Below are 15,758 nucleotides of genomic sequence, written 5' to 3' on the forward strand. Positions count from 1 at the left end.
GTTGAAGGCAATCGTTCGATTTAGTGCGGCGACGTACGCTAGGGGGAGCGTTGTAATAAAATCCGTTCGCTGTTGGCGCGCGCTCGGAGTCGCCGGATGGATAAGGCTGCACAGCGGAGAGAGCGCAAGGCGGCAGCAGCGCGCGCTCGCAGACAGAATCCCGATGTGCGAGCGCGCATACAGGAACCGCTCTCCCTTCATTTCACAGACCATAAAGCCGTCATAATGAAGGGACATCGCAAGCCATCCATCGTCTAAGAACAAATAAAAGTTGATTTGTGTATATACACACACAGCGTTTCTCACGTCTTTACATGATGATCGACTGGGTGAATTACACGGAAGATTCATAGTTTACCAATGAATCCCTCCGGAGCTTCGCCCATTCATCATCATTCACCCCGTGAATATGCCGTAATATTTTATGGTGTGCGTATTTCACATTTACAATAAGAACTGTTCTAGTCCTGACAGATAAGAACCATATAAACGTATACAAAAATGAAATGATTGTGAATGGAGGTAGAGGAACTCGTTCTCTCAAAGCAATGTTTTGATACTACAGGATAGAACTGTTCTACAGTCTTTGAAAAGAATGTTGTAGCAGCTACTGCAGGTCTGAAAGTAACCTGTGGTCATTTCCTCTCAGTCAGTGCAGGATACCATGAAATTATCTTTCAGTTCGCAGAAACAAAAAAAAAGTTATGTACTTAAAAGAGAAAGAAAAATGTGTAGGAGTTTCTACTGTTTGTATGCTCAAGTATGTTGTAAAAGAACCATTTAGAATTGAAGGTGTACTTCAACGTCCACAACACTCTCTTGGCGCTGGCTTCGCTTAATTAATGGACTCTTGAGCCCATGTCCCCGCTTGTCTGAGTGGACATTCAACGTAATGTCACCCACAAACACAAGAGGAGAGCACCAAAAGTAACACCCAGGGCGACTGAGCTCAAATACGTGTTTTGGGCTCAGATCAAACTTCAAGTTGTGGGGTCTCGATGTGGCGAGCGAGCGCCACGCCGCGCTCCTGAAGTGAACGGACACAGCAGACGCGGTCGGTACAAACCAAACAACCACACACATTTATTTTAACTGCTTTTGAACGACGATATCGTCCGCCGAATCGTTACATCAATCGTGATCAACCCACTAAGACATCCTTACACACAATTTCCATACACTCCAAAACATGACAAACACAATAACACGACAAACACACAACATATCCAAGGCGGCGTCGTCAACGCTTGACTTACCACGTGGGACCCCCGGCGCGCAGTCCGCTTACCACGCGCCGAGGACCCACGCTAGAGACAACCGTTCGCGGTAACCGCCACGCACAGAAGAGACTCGCTCAACTCTCGCCCGCCGCCAAGGCTTGCTTTCCGCCAGGGGTCACCACCGGCGCTACACCATGATGGCGATGACGATAGTGGTGCTCAACGCGAACACAACGCGACCTACGGCCCGGTGGTTGTCTTCCCGAAATGCGGCTTTGGGCGAGACACGTGCGCAACACGGCGCAAACAACTTTACAGGGGCTGTCAGCATCCCCACAAAGTATAATACTGACAAATGCGCAGCCACAACGTCAAGCTATCCGCATACTTACACACGTGTTGCAATCAGAGTTATTATCGAATCATGCACGTGTATCAACCTGGCTACGCACAGATGCACGTGGAACTGGAAGCGAAACATATTATTCGTCGTTATTTGTAAGCGCCGCGAATCGACCACACGTGTACCGTTGTTGTGGAAGAAAATGGCGTAACATTGCTTTCGGCATACAAACAAGTCATCTGCTTTGTGAAACCAAGCGTTAATAAACACTTCAAGAGGCCCGGCAACACTTTTTGAGCATGGTCAGGAAACACTGCCGATCGGTAGTAGAGGCTCCCGGGAACACGCGAGCAAAATGTTATACCATAGCACGCGGCCTGGAATACACAATAAATTATCAAGGTCAGCTCAAAATTGCTTTCTCTTCCCTCTACAAATGACGTAAGACGCTCAAAAATCACACGTAGAATGCCCATCTGTCAGCCATTGGCTGATTTGAACATGGCGCGCTCGGTCGTATAGAGATCGGTAGAGATTGCAGTGGGAGGCCGTCACGTGTCCACGCGTGCGCGCGCGATTGCACTAAAAACCGCGTATTCGAAAAAAAAAGAAAAAATCTCAAGGTCACTAGGCGCGCGTGACGTTTTTTGTTTGCCCCTCCCACCTCTCCCTGCTTAGCTTCTAGCGCATTCGTCGGAACGAGAGAAGAGAGAATGCGATTGCAGCGTGTGACAAATTTTTGTAACTCCACTCGTACTGGACAGATTCTTAAAATTTTTGTGGCGTTCAAGTTGTGAGGCAATAACCTCTTCCAGTGAATTAATTCCATGGTTACTCAAAAAAGTGTTTCAGGGCCCCTTTAAACGCTGGGCATAAACGTCATTCTAGGTAATCAATTGTTTGCGATATCTGTTTCCGAATTGATTTTCTTTTGTCCGGGAAGATAGACTTCTGCTCAAAGGTTAAGTGTTCGTATAACACGTACAGTAACTCTATATGAGACCGCCCCACCTGGTGACGTGGTTCAAGTAGAAAGGGTAACTAAGCCCTCCTCTTTTTACGGTTGGTGTTTGTTACGCCTGGCCACTAGACTTACTCAGTGAGACAAACTATGAAGCCTGAAGAAATAATCGATGCCTGCTCTACCAGCATTTTTATGATTAGTTATGCCACGATTGGCGAAGTTCAACTCATACAAAGCAACTTGACTTTTTATTTTATAGATATCACACACAAAAAAAACACCTGTGAGGTTTATGATTTATGAAAAATATTTTGTTTGAAGCACTGGGCTGCTAAAAAAGTAAGCAAGCACGAGCACATATAAGACACAATATTCACCCACTAATGCGCAATATATAGTCGTTGGCAATTAGCGTCTAAAAGAAAAAAAGCCGGTTTCTATGGAACAGGGCCACAGAAAAATTACCCAAGTTCACTGCTGCCTTCTATGTCCCCTAATAAAGGCAAAAAATTTTCTCTTCACAGCATCCTAGAAATATGTTATGCCGCTGTGGTGACGAGTGGTGATTGGATGATTGGTTATTTTGATTGGAGTTTTCACGTTTGTTCAGATTTTTTTTTAAATTCTTGCCCAAGAAAGGAGATTTCGAACATTTTTGTACGTGCATGGTTGCTTTTCATGGGAAGCCTGCAGTAGCTGACATGTGAGGCTGGTGGAATTAGCTAAAACTCGCCTCTGCCACAGCTGACAAGCACAGAACAAAGCTGAGCAGGGGGTTATGAGAAGAGAGAGAGAAACGAGAAAAGTGGAAGGCAGGGAAGTTAACCAGATGCTAGTATCCGGTATGCTAGCCTACACTGGGGTTGGGGAATAGGGGGCTGAAAGAGAAAGGGAGAGTTAAAAAATAAATAAAAGAAAAACACCGACACACACGTACACACAAAATCAGTCCACTCAGAGGCGTTCCGACTGGCCAGTAGTTCGTAAGAAGCCCAGTAGCGCTTGCACGGCTTTCTTCTGTGACGATGAGTCATGACGATGGCGCAGTATACTTTCTTCTGACAGCGGCTGGTCATCTAACCTGTTTAGTTTATTAGAAAGGTGTTGTCTTTCCAGGTTGTATTTCGGGCAGTCACACAGGATATGTCGAATTGTTTCTTCGTCTCCGCAGTGTGCACAGTCGGCGGTGTCGGCCATACCTATGCGGAAGGCGTACGCACGGGTAAACGCGACTCCCAACCATAGTCTGCACAGAGCAGTAGCGTCGCCTCGTCGAATTTTTGTTGGAAGCTGCATGCTTAACGTTGGATCAAGGGATCGTAATCTTGCATGCGTAAAGAGAGGCTCATTCCAAAGAGCCATGGAGAGTTGGCGAGCCAGAATGCGGAGCCTCCTAGCAGCGTCCGTCCTTGAGAGTGGTATTGACTGGTCGTTGTCTTCTGTATGGGCTGATCGGGCAGCTTGATCAGCTTGTTCGTTACCGATAATTCCACAGTGGCTTGGCAACCACTGAAATATAACGTGGTGCCCTTTCTCTGTTATATGGTGTAGCATTTCTGCTGTTTCAAATACCAACTGTTCGTGTGGACCACGGCGTAGATTTGACAGAAGTGACTGCAGTGCCACCTTGCAGTCGCAGAAAATCGTCTACCATTGCCTGCTTTGGTCGTTAATGAAACGCAGCGCAGCGCGAAGCGCTGCAAGCTCTGTTGCCGTTGTTGTGGTTGCATGAGCTGTCCTGAATTATGAGAATTATGAGAATTATGAGAATTATGGTTATGAGAAGGCATGGAGGTAGTTTAGTAAGATGAAAAGAGAGGATCTTTTGCGCATTGAAGCGTTGCTAAAGCGTCTGCGGCAGTCATTTAATTTACGACCACCGCCACTTCCAGCTGTACATTACGCCCATCCCCACCCCGTCCCCAACTCATTGTGATAGGAGATAAGACTGGTGGGCGTCATAAATAGGCCCTATTTTTGGACTCTATGAGCAAAAGGCATTTACGCGAAAAATGTCGCTCTCTCTTTCTCTCTCTCTTTTTTTGCAACGCACAGCTAGAAAGCTAGTTTGCTCGAGTGCGCGATGTAAATTGTTGAAGTCTTGGTTCCACAGAGTGCCGAATGAGGCGGCACCCAGAGGGGTTTGCGCATGGAGGAAAGGAATCTTAGTTTTTGTGCGAAGCTAACTGGCTAGGTGGGCGTACAAAACCGTGTGCACGTGACTCACCATGTCGACAAGTCTCTTCAACGAAGGTTTTGTGGGCGCTCCTGTGATCTTCTCTCTGGCGTTGTAGATATGCGTGACCCCTTCAAAAAACGCTGCTGAAGCTCGAACACCAGCCTTTGTATTCCCGTACAAGTCTATCTCTCTTTCCCTCGCAAGGGTTCGCCAGGAACAGCCAATACAAAACTTGTGACGTGGGGGGTGGTTGTTTGTTTACCCGAATGACGAAGGCATATCCAGTATGCCGTAGGGCGACGCGTGATTCGAAATTAGTTTTGACTACGTTCTGGGCGACAATATTTGTTTACATTTCGTAGATGATGTGCGTATCTACAAAAATCTGTTTGACGGGTTATTTCGCTTTCAAAATTTTGTTTTAACACTTCTTTTAAGGGAACGAAAGGGGGATGGAGTATGGGCTGGTATGTAGATAAAAAGGGGTCTCACGAACAAACGAGACTCAAGCACTGCGCTCCACCCTATACCACCCACCCGCACCTCCACGTGTCTTACAAGAATGGAGTCTTTAAATATGGAAAAATAAAAAAACGCATGTAGTCCTATATTCCATGTCCTTTTTTGTGTTCGTTGCGTTGTAGCAGTTGCATTATAAGTCGCTCAGCAGTGTCCCCTCATGGGAGACTAATCAGTGCCTTTCTCGCGTGTTTCATGAATTGCTACATGCCATTGTGACCTACATAAATTGCCCACATGTCTGTTACTCAGAAGAAAAAAAGCAGTACATTACACACAAAGACCACGAGCTCCACTTACCCCTACTTGCTCGTTGAAAAGAGGATCCTCCATTATTCATTCATTTAATAGTAGCCTTAAGGCCGGAAGGCATCACAGAGGCAAGTGGTACATTTGATAATGAATAAAATATTAACAGTTACTTGGAAGTAAGAACAATACAAAGTGTAAGTTACGAAGAAAAAAAAACCTAGCAGATATAACAGCATCGCTGTGAGAGTAAAAATAAATGAAATTTCTTGTGATACAGTGTTAGCTACGTGAACAAACGGGCCGTGCTGAAAGGACTTACATTCAATGTGTATGCTGGAAAACAAATCATTTACGGAGCGTTTGCCGGTCCTCTTACATCTCCATGCTGTTGTCTGTGGCATCACTGTTAAAAGTACTGAATTTCAGCTAAACAAGCAGAGAAAACACAGTAAAGTAGTTCTATTTTTTTTTTTGTGCTGTTGGTTTCCACGCCACCGGCGACGAAAAGTGGCCGTGCGCCGCCGCCGATCATTTTGCCCGGCGTGCACTGACGACGCCGCCGACTCGGAACGACCTCCACGCCGCCGCCGGCCGAAACCGCCTCGGCGCCCACCTCTACAAGCTGGTACAAGCGCCGCTGAAGGAGCCCGCGCATAGAGTTTCCCACAATACTTACTAGAGGGAACTCTGGCGCTAGTGTCTATGGGAGGGCTTGAAGCTGTTTTCTCACGAAACAAAACTCAGCAAATATTCAGCGATTGCGCTTCACCGCCCTATTTTTTTCATATTACCTTTCAAAATTGGTTCACGAAGTTCAAAAGGATTGAATTTTTCCTTCAAAACAAAATCGAAACGCAGCAATAAACGAAGCCGCAAGTACGATTCGCCGCCCGCAAGTACGAAGACAAGGCAAATGGGTGTACTACCCATTATTCCCATGGTCGCTGAACGATCGCAGCGCCAGAGTGCCCTCTGGCTAAGTTTGAGAAACTCTATGAGCCCGCGTAGACACTAGCGACAGATTCCCCTCTAGGTATTATTGTATGAAACTCTATGCAAGCGGGTGACAAATAAGCCAATTGGCGACGCTCTTACACCATCAGCTTAGGTGCTGCAGGTGTGCCGGCACGTACATTGCCGCTAGCACATGGATTGCGCGTTTCGCCAAAATCAATTCAAATCGACTGCAAACTAACGGCGCAGTAGACGCAGCGTGGCCACAGAACACCTACCACGTGACCCCAACCTAACTCGATTTCACGACTCGTTCCTAACGATATGACGCTTGTTATAGCACGAGAACAGAGCGACGGTGTTCTGTGGCGACGTTATGTTATACCTACTAGCCCAAGCTGCCACACTTACAAAGTTTGTTTCTTACTTTTGATTTCAGTGTCAGGCCTCGCCCAAACGGGTGCGGCCTGCCAAAAATTAGCCTATAGGCTCATTGGAGTGTCCCACCCCACGGTAATCTTTAGTAAAAGGCGGAAGATTAATTCGTAGAACATGAGGCAAGACCTGAGCAATAATAATCATCATCATCACCAGCCTGACTACGTCCACTGCAGGACAAAGGCCTCTCCCATGTTCCGCCTGTTAACCCCGTCCCGTGCTTGCAGCTGCCAATTCATACCCGCAAACTTCTTAATCTCATCCGCCCACCTAACCTTCTGTCTCCCCCTAACCCGCTTTCCTTTTCTGGGAATTTAGTTAGTTACCCTTAACGACCAGCGGTTATCCTGTCTACGCGCTACATGCCCGGCCCATGTCCATTTCTTCTTCTTGATTTCAGCTATGATATCCTTAACCCCCGTTTGTTTCCTAATCCACTCTGCTCTATTCTTGTCTCTTAAGGTTACACCAACCATTTTTTCTTTCCATTGCTCGCTACGTCGTCCTCAATTTAAGCTGAACCCTCTTTGTAAGTCTCCATGTTTCTGCTCCGTAGCTAAGTACCGCCAAGATACAGCTGTTAAATACCTTGCTCTTGAAGGATAGTGGCAATCTACCTGTCATAATTTGAGGGTGCTTGCCAAATGTGCTCCACCCCATTCTTATTCTTCTAATTACTTCAATCTCGTGGTTCGGCTCCACGGATATTACCTGCCCTAAGTAGACATAGTCTTTCACAACTTGAAGTGCACTATTACCTATCTCGAAGCGCTGCTCTTTTCCGAGGTTGTTGTAGATTACTTTTGTTTTCTGCAGATTCATTTTAAGACCCACCTTTCTGCTCTCCTTGGCTAACTCCGTAATCATGAGTTGCAATTCGTCCCCCGAGTTACTCAGCAACGCAATCTCATCGGCGAAGCGCGGGCTACTACGGTACTCTACATTAACTCTTATCCCTAACTGTTGCCATTCAAGGCTTCTGAAAACCTCCTGTAAGCACGCGGTAAATGTCATTGGGGAGATTGTGTCCCCCTGCCGCACACCCTCCTTGATTGGTATTCTGTTGCTTTTTTATGAAGCACTATGGTAGCAGTTGATCCCCTGTAGATTTCTTTCAGGATGTTTATATATACTTCATCGACGCCCTGATTCCACAGTACCTGCATGACGGCTGATATTTCTACTGAATCAAACGCCTTCTCATAATCTATGAAGGCTATGTATAGTGGTTGGTTATATTCTGAGCATTTATCTATTACCTGATTGATAGTATGAAGTTGGCCGATTGTTGAGTAGCCTGTTCGAAATCCTGCTTGTTCCTTTTCCTTTGGTTAATTGAATTCTAATGTTTTCTATACTCTGTTAGCAATTACCTTTGTAAATAGCTTGTATAAGCAATTACCTTTGTAAATAGCTTGTATACTACAGAGATCAAGCTAATCGGCCTGTAATTCTTCAAGTCCTTGTCATCTGTTTTCTTATGTATCAAGATGATGCTAGCGTTCTTCCAAGACTCTGGTACTCTTCCCGTCAGGAGACACCTCGTAAACAGGGTGGCTAGTTTTTCTAACACAATCTGTCCTCATATTTCAGCAGATCTGATGTTACCTGATTCTCACCAACAGCTTTGCCTATTTGCATGCTCTCCAAAGCTTTTCTGACTTTTTCTATCATTACTGGTGGGGTGTCATCTGGGTTACTGCTAGTTCTTATAGTATTAAAGTAGTGGTTGTCCCGGCTACTGTACAGATCTCTGTAAAACTCCTCCGCTATTCTAACTATCCTACCCATATTGGTAGTTATTTTGCCTTCTTTGTCCCTTAGTGGATACATCCGATTTTCGCCTATCCCAAGTTTCCTCTTCACTGCTTTGACGCTTCCTCCGTTTTTCAGAGCGTGTTCAATTCTCTCCATGTTAGACCTTCTTACATCGGATACCTTACGCCTATTAATCAACTTCGAAAGCTCCGCCAGTTCTATTTTGTCCGTTGTACTTGAGACTTTCATGATTTGACGCTTCTTAATGAGATTCTTCGTTTCCTGGGTAAGCTTGCCAGTGTCCTGTCTAACTACCCTGTCTCCAACTTCCACTGCACACATTGTAATGATACTCGTCAGATTATCATTCATTGTATCTATGCTAAGGTTGGTTTCCTCACTAAGAGCCGAGTACCTGTTCTGAAGCGAGACTCTGAATTCCTGCACTTTCCCTCTCAGTGCTAGCTCATTGATTGGCTTCTTGCGTATGAGTTTCTGTCGTTCCTTTCTCAAGTCTAGGCGAATTCGAGGCCGTACCATTCTATGGTCACTGCATCGTACCTAGCCAACCACTTCCACATCCTGCACGATGTCTGGGTGTGCACTCATTATAAAGTATCTTTCGTTCTTATTTTCACCATTAGGCCTCCTCCATGTCCACTTGCGGTTTCCTCGTTTTCGGTAGAAGGTATTCAAAATCCGTGAATTATTGCGTTCTGCGAATTCGACCAGTAGCTCTCCTCTGGCGTTTCTAGTACCGATGCCGTAATCTCCTACTGCCTGGTCTCCAGCCTGCTTCTTCCCTACCTTTGCATTAAAGTCTCCCATCAGTATTGTATACTGTGTTTTTACCTTACTCATTGCTGATTCCACGTCTTCATAGAACCTTTCAACTGAAGCGTCATCATGGCTGGATGTAGGCGCGTAAGCCTGTACCATCTTCATCTTGTATCTCTTATTCAGTTTAATTACGATATCTACCACCCTTTCATTAATGCTATAGTATTCCTCTATGTTGCCAGCTATGTTTCTGTGGATTAGGAACCCCGCTCCCTGTTCTCTTCTTTCAGCCAAGCCCCGATAGCAAAGGACGTGCCCATTCTGTCCTCCTAACCTCATTAAGCCCTATTATATCCCATTTAACACCCTCTAGCTCCTCGAATAGTACAGCTAGACTTCCTTCACTAGATAAGGTTCTAGCATAGAGAAAGGAAAAGACAAGAGAGGACACTCCGCGAAACCTGGCCTCAGGATGTTCGTCACGACTACGCAACGAACTAGTGCTCTCACCAAACGTTAGAGAGCGCAAGCGCAAAAAAAAACAGTTATAATCAATGCAACAGAATTGTTTTTACAAAATAATAATTATACGCCCAAATCTGGTATGTTCTTTATACATAAAAACAATTTATTCAACATACCTTACGCGATTATTTTTCTTCAGCCGTACTGTCATAAACACCATCTGGCAGCTAGGTCATAGGCTCGGTGGCTCGGTGCAAAATATTGAGAAGCGTTCGCTGGGCCTCGCATGCTTCACGACGTGTTTCCCGAAGGCTCGGAACACGAATAATTCTTGGTGTGCAGGAGGCAAATCTGGACTAGCCAAGTGGCCATCATCTTCGTTTCTTCGCTAGCCTTGTGCCACTAGTGTAAGCTGCCCACAAATTTTTTTGACGTTTCCAATATAATTTTACCGCACGAATTTCAACTACGATTTTTCTTCCCAATTTACTGCTGATACTGCGTACGCACGAAGGTGTTCTAAAGTTCCCAGGCCGCGATACCATTGCATTACAAGAGATAGCGGCCTGGAAACTTCTGAAGATCTTTGTACGTGGTCTTGACGTCTATCTTTGTAAGTCAGAGTTTTATGGGTCAGAGATGTATCACTGGTTTTGTATTGTGCATCGATTAGCTAATCATTCAAAGGGGTTTGCTGGTACACTTATGACGTGCACATATCTTTTTCGTAATTTGACAGCGAAGCATCCACTTACTAATATTTTCAGACCGCGCTGATGCCATGCCGTCCGGCGGTCCAAGCTACGGCAGCTACTGCTGTGTATTGTGGTGCTTCAACAATGGCAGAACCCACAAGAAGCCTGGGACGAGTTTCTTCCGCATACCACGGGACGGCAGGTGTGTTAAAGCTTTTGTATGGTTTGCATGTCTTTAGGCTTACTGTTCGTACTTGCTCAGTGAGGGTAACAATAAAAAATCACTATTCAAGCACTTCCCCTTTCAGCTGATAGTTCATTGCCAATGCAGGATGAAAGCATGGATGCAGTATGCTGGACGCGATGATCTCCTTAATAAGCCGGCCAGCCTATTGTACGCAACGTAGAGGGTTTGTAGTGCCCATTTTACTGCTCAAAGTTTCATGGACCCTGGGCACACAAGGCTTACAAGAATGGCTGTTCCCAGTGTGCAACCAGCTGCACCATGTAAGTGATTGACTGAAACTCAAATATGTGCAATAGCAGCCACTTGTATTGAATCAGTGGCGACGGTTAACAGCGAAGATCTTTGTAGCCGATGGAGAAACCTCACTATAGAAGTAACACTTGGAAAGTCTTAAATTTTGTGAATTGTGGGCTATTGCCTTCCTAACAGCAGCTTTACATTTCTGTCGTTTTTTGATGCTCTGGACCTGCGCAACTTGTTTTGAAAGACTTTAAAGGGCTATTTCACGTTATCTTCAAGCCTGAGTGCACATGTACGTATACTTTTCATCAGTGAAAGCTGGCACTGTTGATAATTCCAAAAATCACAAATTACTTGTTTCCTAGTTGGTGCCTTCTCTTTTCTTTCATGTTCGACGAATTTATGCGTTTTAAAGAGCTGTTTAAGTTTCCACATGCTACAAGCTTTGTAACTTGTACCAACTGCACATATATGCAGGTTTTCTGAGCGTCGCTTCAAGTAGTGACTGTGACATGGCTGCAGAAGCTGCACTGCAAGGTGCGGATGAGCTTCAGTTTGTGTTATTTTAAGCCTCTTACTGACACATTATCGTAATTTCATTTCTTCAGGACCTGCGGTAGAGGCTTCAAAAAGCGGCTCCTACACATTGAGGGGCCCCGATGAGCAGGGTGCGTTCAGTGTCGAGATTTCTTTTTTTTTTACCCAAATTGACTGTTGACCAAACCTTTGCAGGTGGCAGCTCCCTTGTAGCTGGTGAAAGAATTTCTGCTGACTTCGTTTTGCCAGAGAAAACCATAACCAGTCGTTCAGCTGTCACAAAAGGAACTTGTGTGACCGGTAAGTTGTATGTTCACTTCAACACCAGAGTGGATTGATATAAAGACTTCCGCAGGCCGCTCGCAAGATTGTTCCGACAGCACTGTCCGAGGCACTGAACAAGCTTCACAAGACCCTCCAGAAGACGTCTCCGCCAACAGCTCCACGCCTGAGTGCCCTAGAGAAAATGGTGACTATGCTTTTATTGCAGCTGTTTTTAATGTGCTTTTTGATGTTTAGGACATTCTGAGGAAACTATCCTCAAAAGGACACTCCGTGTGCACTTACAAAATGTAAGGGTGGGCTCTCAGTGATTTTCATTTTTTTTTGTGCATTGTCAACATTGTGAATGGTTTGTTTTTAGGTAGTGGAATCGAAAACTTTGCACCACAGAAAGTTGTGCACCTTGGGTCTGAAAGAGCGAGGAAAGTGCTCGTATGAGATTAGTTGTTCTTCGCTTTTACATCCATTTTTTTGTTTATTGCAGTGCGTTCCTGTGTGCCAGCAACAATGTCTCCATCAATGAAGTACAAGCAAACCATTAAACATCTGCAAGCCAAAGTAGCAGCACAGCGGAAAACTATCAAAAGACTGCGGAGACAGCCTCACCAAGCACCGTCATCGACTTCAAAGGCCCTTGGAGTTATCCGACCGCACGTCACCGAGGAGGTTTTTAAACTTATTTCTGCACATGTTCGCTTGAGGCCCAAACGCAAGGGCCTTTTTTGAAGTTAATGGTGAGCAGGTGTATTGCAGTTTTGATGTTCCGCATTTAATTAAAACAACGCACAATAATGTCCAAGCACACAAGTTATACATTGGGGATGACATCGTTAACTGGTCGCACATTGTAAGCCTTTACCAATCCTCACATGAGTTGCGGTTGCGATTGGCTCCAAAGTTGACTGAACGGCACGTTCATCAGAAACCTTTTTCTAATATGAAGGTCAGCAGAGCAACTCAGGTCCTCAGTGCATCAGTTTCGATTGCTATCACGGCAATGGTGTATGCGAAGGTGCTGCCTGCCTCGGCCATCACTACAGCTCAATTTTGTGATCGTATGGACAGGATTTTCGATGCCTTGAACAGCTCGAGTAAAAAAAGAACTTCGCAAAAGCTGCGGCATGCAATCATGAAAAATGATTCAGAGCTGATTGACTTCCTCCGAGGCCAGCTTCCTTGGATTTCATCATGACAGTTTGTTGGCAGACGTCAACCACAAACCATCGTAGGTTGGCAAATTACAATTCAGGCAATTTGTCAACTATGGGACGACCTCTCCAAAAATTACAATTTTGAATACCTGTTAACACGCAGGCTTCAACAGGATCCTCTGGAGAACATATTTGGCCACATTAGGCAAAAACAGGGTTGCAACACCAACCCCAATGTAGCACAATTTATTTGTGGCCTGAAGCACATCTGCATAAGAAAACTCTTCAAGCTGTCAGAATACGGAAATGTCGAGGATGATGAATGTGACCTCCTCCAGGAGCAGCTCTCGCCATTCTCCCTCACCAGTGCGTTTCTTGTGGATAATGAGGAGTGTGCACAGCCACAGCCTGACGACTTTCCCGCTCTAGACGATCTCTCTGAACTTGCGACCAACATTCACTCGCATATTATCGATGACTCCGCTGCATATTACGTAGCTGGTTTTCTCATCAAACACTTCCTTCGGAATGCATGTGACGGTTGCAGTTGCCCACAGTTACTGAAAGACGACAGTGAGACGCTTAAGGGTACCCACCAGCATTTCACAATGCTCAAAGCATACCACGTCCCCAGCAAACTTTTTGGGAACCTCACTGTGCCATCAGAAGCAGCTTTTGCATGCGTACAACAACTTGAATCTCACTTTCTTGCCATAATTAAGGCCACTGCACATCACCTGAAAGTGTGCGATGTTTTGTATCACCATCTGTCAAGTGTTGGCGATTTTCATTTCTGCTCTGCTGGGTGTCGCGCGAAGTTTCTGAAAATGTTTTGCTGGGTTCGTTTATGTTGGCATGTGCGTTTTGTGAACCGAAACTTAGATAGGGTTAGGTTCCAGTCTTCAATCTCAGGCATACAGCTTGACAAGTTCAAAGGTTAGCAATTAGCGGCGGGTTTACACTAAAGTATTCGAGTTGAGCCGAATCCTGTAATAGCTTTGTTATGTTATTACTTCGTTACAGCAGACTTCATTATGGTCTCATATGCTTATATTCAGTTCAACTGGACTCCTTCGTTGCATACATTGTTTTGGTTACCCGCTATGAGGAGTAGGGACACTGTGTATTCGCTCGAAGTGATTTGCATAACCTTAAAAAGAATGTTGGGTATCCTGTCCGTATTTTTGTAGCAAATGCGGGCGAACTGTACACTTTACTGTGGGTCGCTTGGTCACTGTGTATGCTTTATCTCTCCAGCTCAAGTAATATATCGATAAGAAAACCGCTTGTTGAAATGTCTTCGAGCGGGTAAAGAACACAGTATGAAGTGGGCACGGTTCACGTTATCACGCTTTTCGTATTTTAGCTTCTCATCAACCTCCTCATATCGCCCATCAAAATTTTCAAAAGAATACCCAAACTTGTAGCGTTTGATGGGGCTGCGGACGCTGCCATTTTATTTTTATATAGCTTGTGAGTGATAACGTACGATGTAGAGCCTTTGTGAAAAATAATGAGCCAAAGTGGTTTCCTTCTGCTATTTATTAGCCCTGTAATACCGCTCTCGTAGCACCAATTTAGGTCCACAATTCTGGATAAGTGATGACTACAATCTATTTCAGCTCGCAAGCGTCACAGCAACACTCAGACGCAAATCACTTGGGATCTTAAGTTTTTGATGAAGGCGACGCATAAGAAGAGCCACAAGACTTGCCAGTGTTGTAGCATAAATTTTGTCTTTCACGTAGTGAGCAAGCTGCAAAGCCCTACCTTTCTGAGGACAAGCAGGCATCAAGTCTGCTTTTTTTTTTAATTTTTGGCTAGCTGTTCTTAAGCACAGCCAGCACACTGCACCTTTGCCTTTCTGCTATATTGTGTCGTGTGGTTTCTGTGCGCTTTTTTTCTATGCATTATTTCGGTTAACCCCAGGCGTGATTCGCGACTTCATTGCTGTGTATATGTCACTTCTTCCTTCTTCATCAGCATTGTGCGCTGTGTTTTTGCCATAGATCCTTACTTACCCACTGGCCCGGTGTGTCATACTTCACCAGCTTCTCTGCTTCTGCCAACTCTAGCGATGTGTGCGTTGTCTGTGTTCTCTCTGTATTTGTTACAATTTATTTGTAAGGCGAGATGCATTTGTTGTCTACCTTTGTCATATTGTGCTTTTTATATTCTCAGACTCTACCTTGCCTTTGAATAAAACATTACGGATACTCTGTCTCTTTGACTGATATATACATTGATCACTCGTTCCAAAAGAAAAACACAAGCGCGATAAATAAAACCGTAGTGAATTATCATTACCTGCATCTCTTTTTATTATAACTTAATCGAAATAAAAAATTATGTCACGACCGATTCGCACGAACCACTGAACAAAACAAAACAGGGAATCGCTAAATCAAAACGACCTACAAAAACTATCTATTTGGGCGATGAAAAGTGGTCTAAAATCATGAACTTTCGTCATAGCCAAACGTCGGTTACGCAAAGTAATTCAAAATTTGCGCCAGTGAAACCGAAACAGAAAGCGCACACTACTTGCTCTCACCAACCACCAGGTGTGCTAAGGTCGATTGGGCCGCTGGGGTCTACGGGAGTGTGCACTCTTAACCTTTTTTTTATTTCTCTATGGTTCTAGCGTTAAACGTTGCCAAGTTCCGGTTCCAATGGCGGCCCGTTCGGATCCAGAGATTCCTAGCACCATCTGCTGCGTTGCATATCTGACCGC

General features: G+C 44.9%; 1 long non-coding RNA gene and 1 other non-coding gene across 2 annotated transcripts; one reads left to right on the forward strand and one right to left on the reverse strand.

The window, feature by feature from the left end:
* Positions 1 to 6,880: 6,880 nt before the first annotated feature.
* Positions 6,881 to 7,003, reverse strand: LOC119170909 (U5 spliceosomal RNA). The gene has a single exon (XR_005109781.2). It is a non-coding gene; the product is annotated as a U5 spliceosomal RNA (small nuclear RNA).
* A 4,845-nt stretch (positions 7,004 to 11,848) lies between these two features.
* On the forward strand, positions 11,849 to 12,569 carry LOC142787766 (uncharacterized). Its single transcript, XR_012889264.1, has 3 exons — positions 11,849 to 11,891; positions 11,947 to 12,060; positions 12,358 to 12,569. It is a non-coding gene; the product is annotated as an uncharacterized LOC142787766 (long non-coding RNA).
* Positions 12,570 to 15,758: the final 3,189 nt, after the last annotated feature.

The sequence above is a fragment of the Rhipicephalus microplus genome, chromosome 2, assembly GCF_043290135.1.
Source record: "Rhipicephalus microplus isolate Deutch F79 chromosome 2, USDA_Rmic, whole genome shotgun sequence".
Taxonomy (NCBI): domain Eukaryota; kingdom Metazoa; phylum Arthropoda; class Arachnida; order Ixodida; family Ixodidae; genus Rhipicephalus; species Rhipicephalus microplus.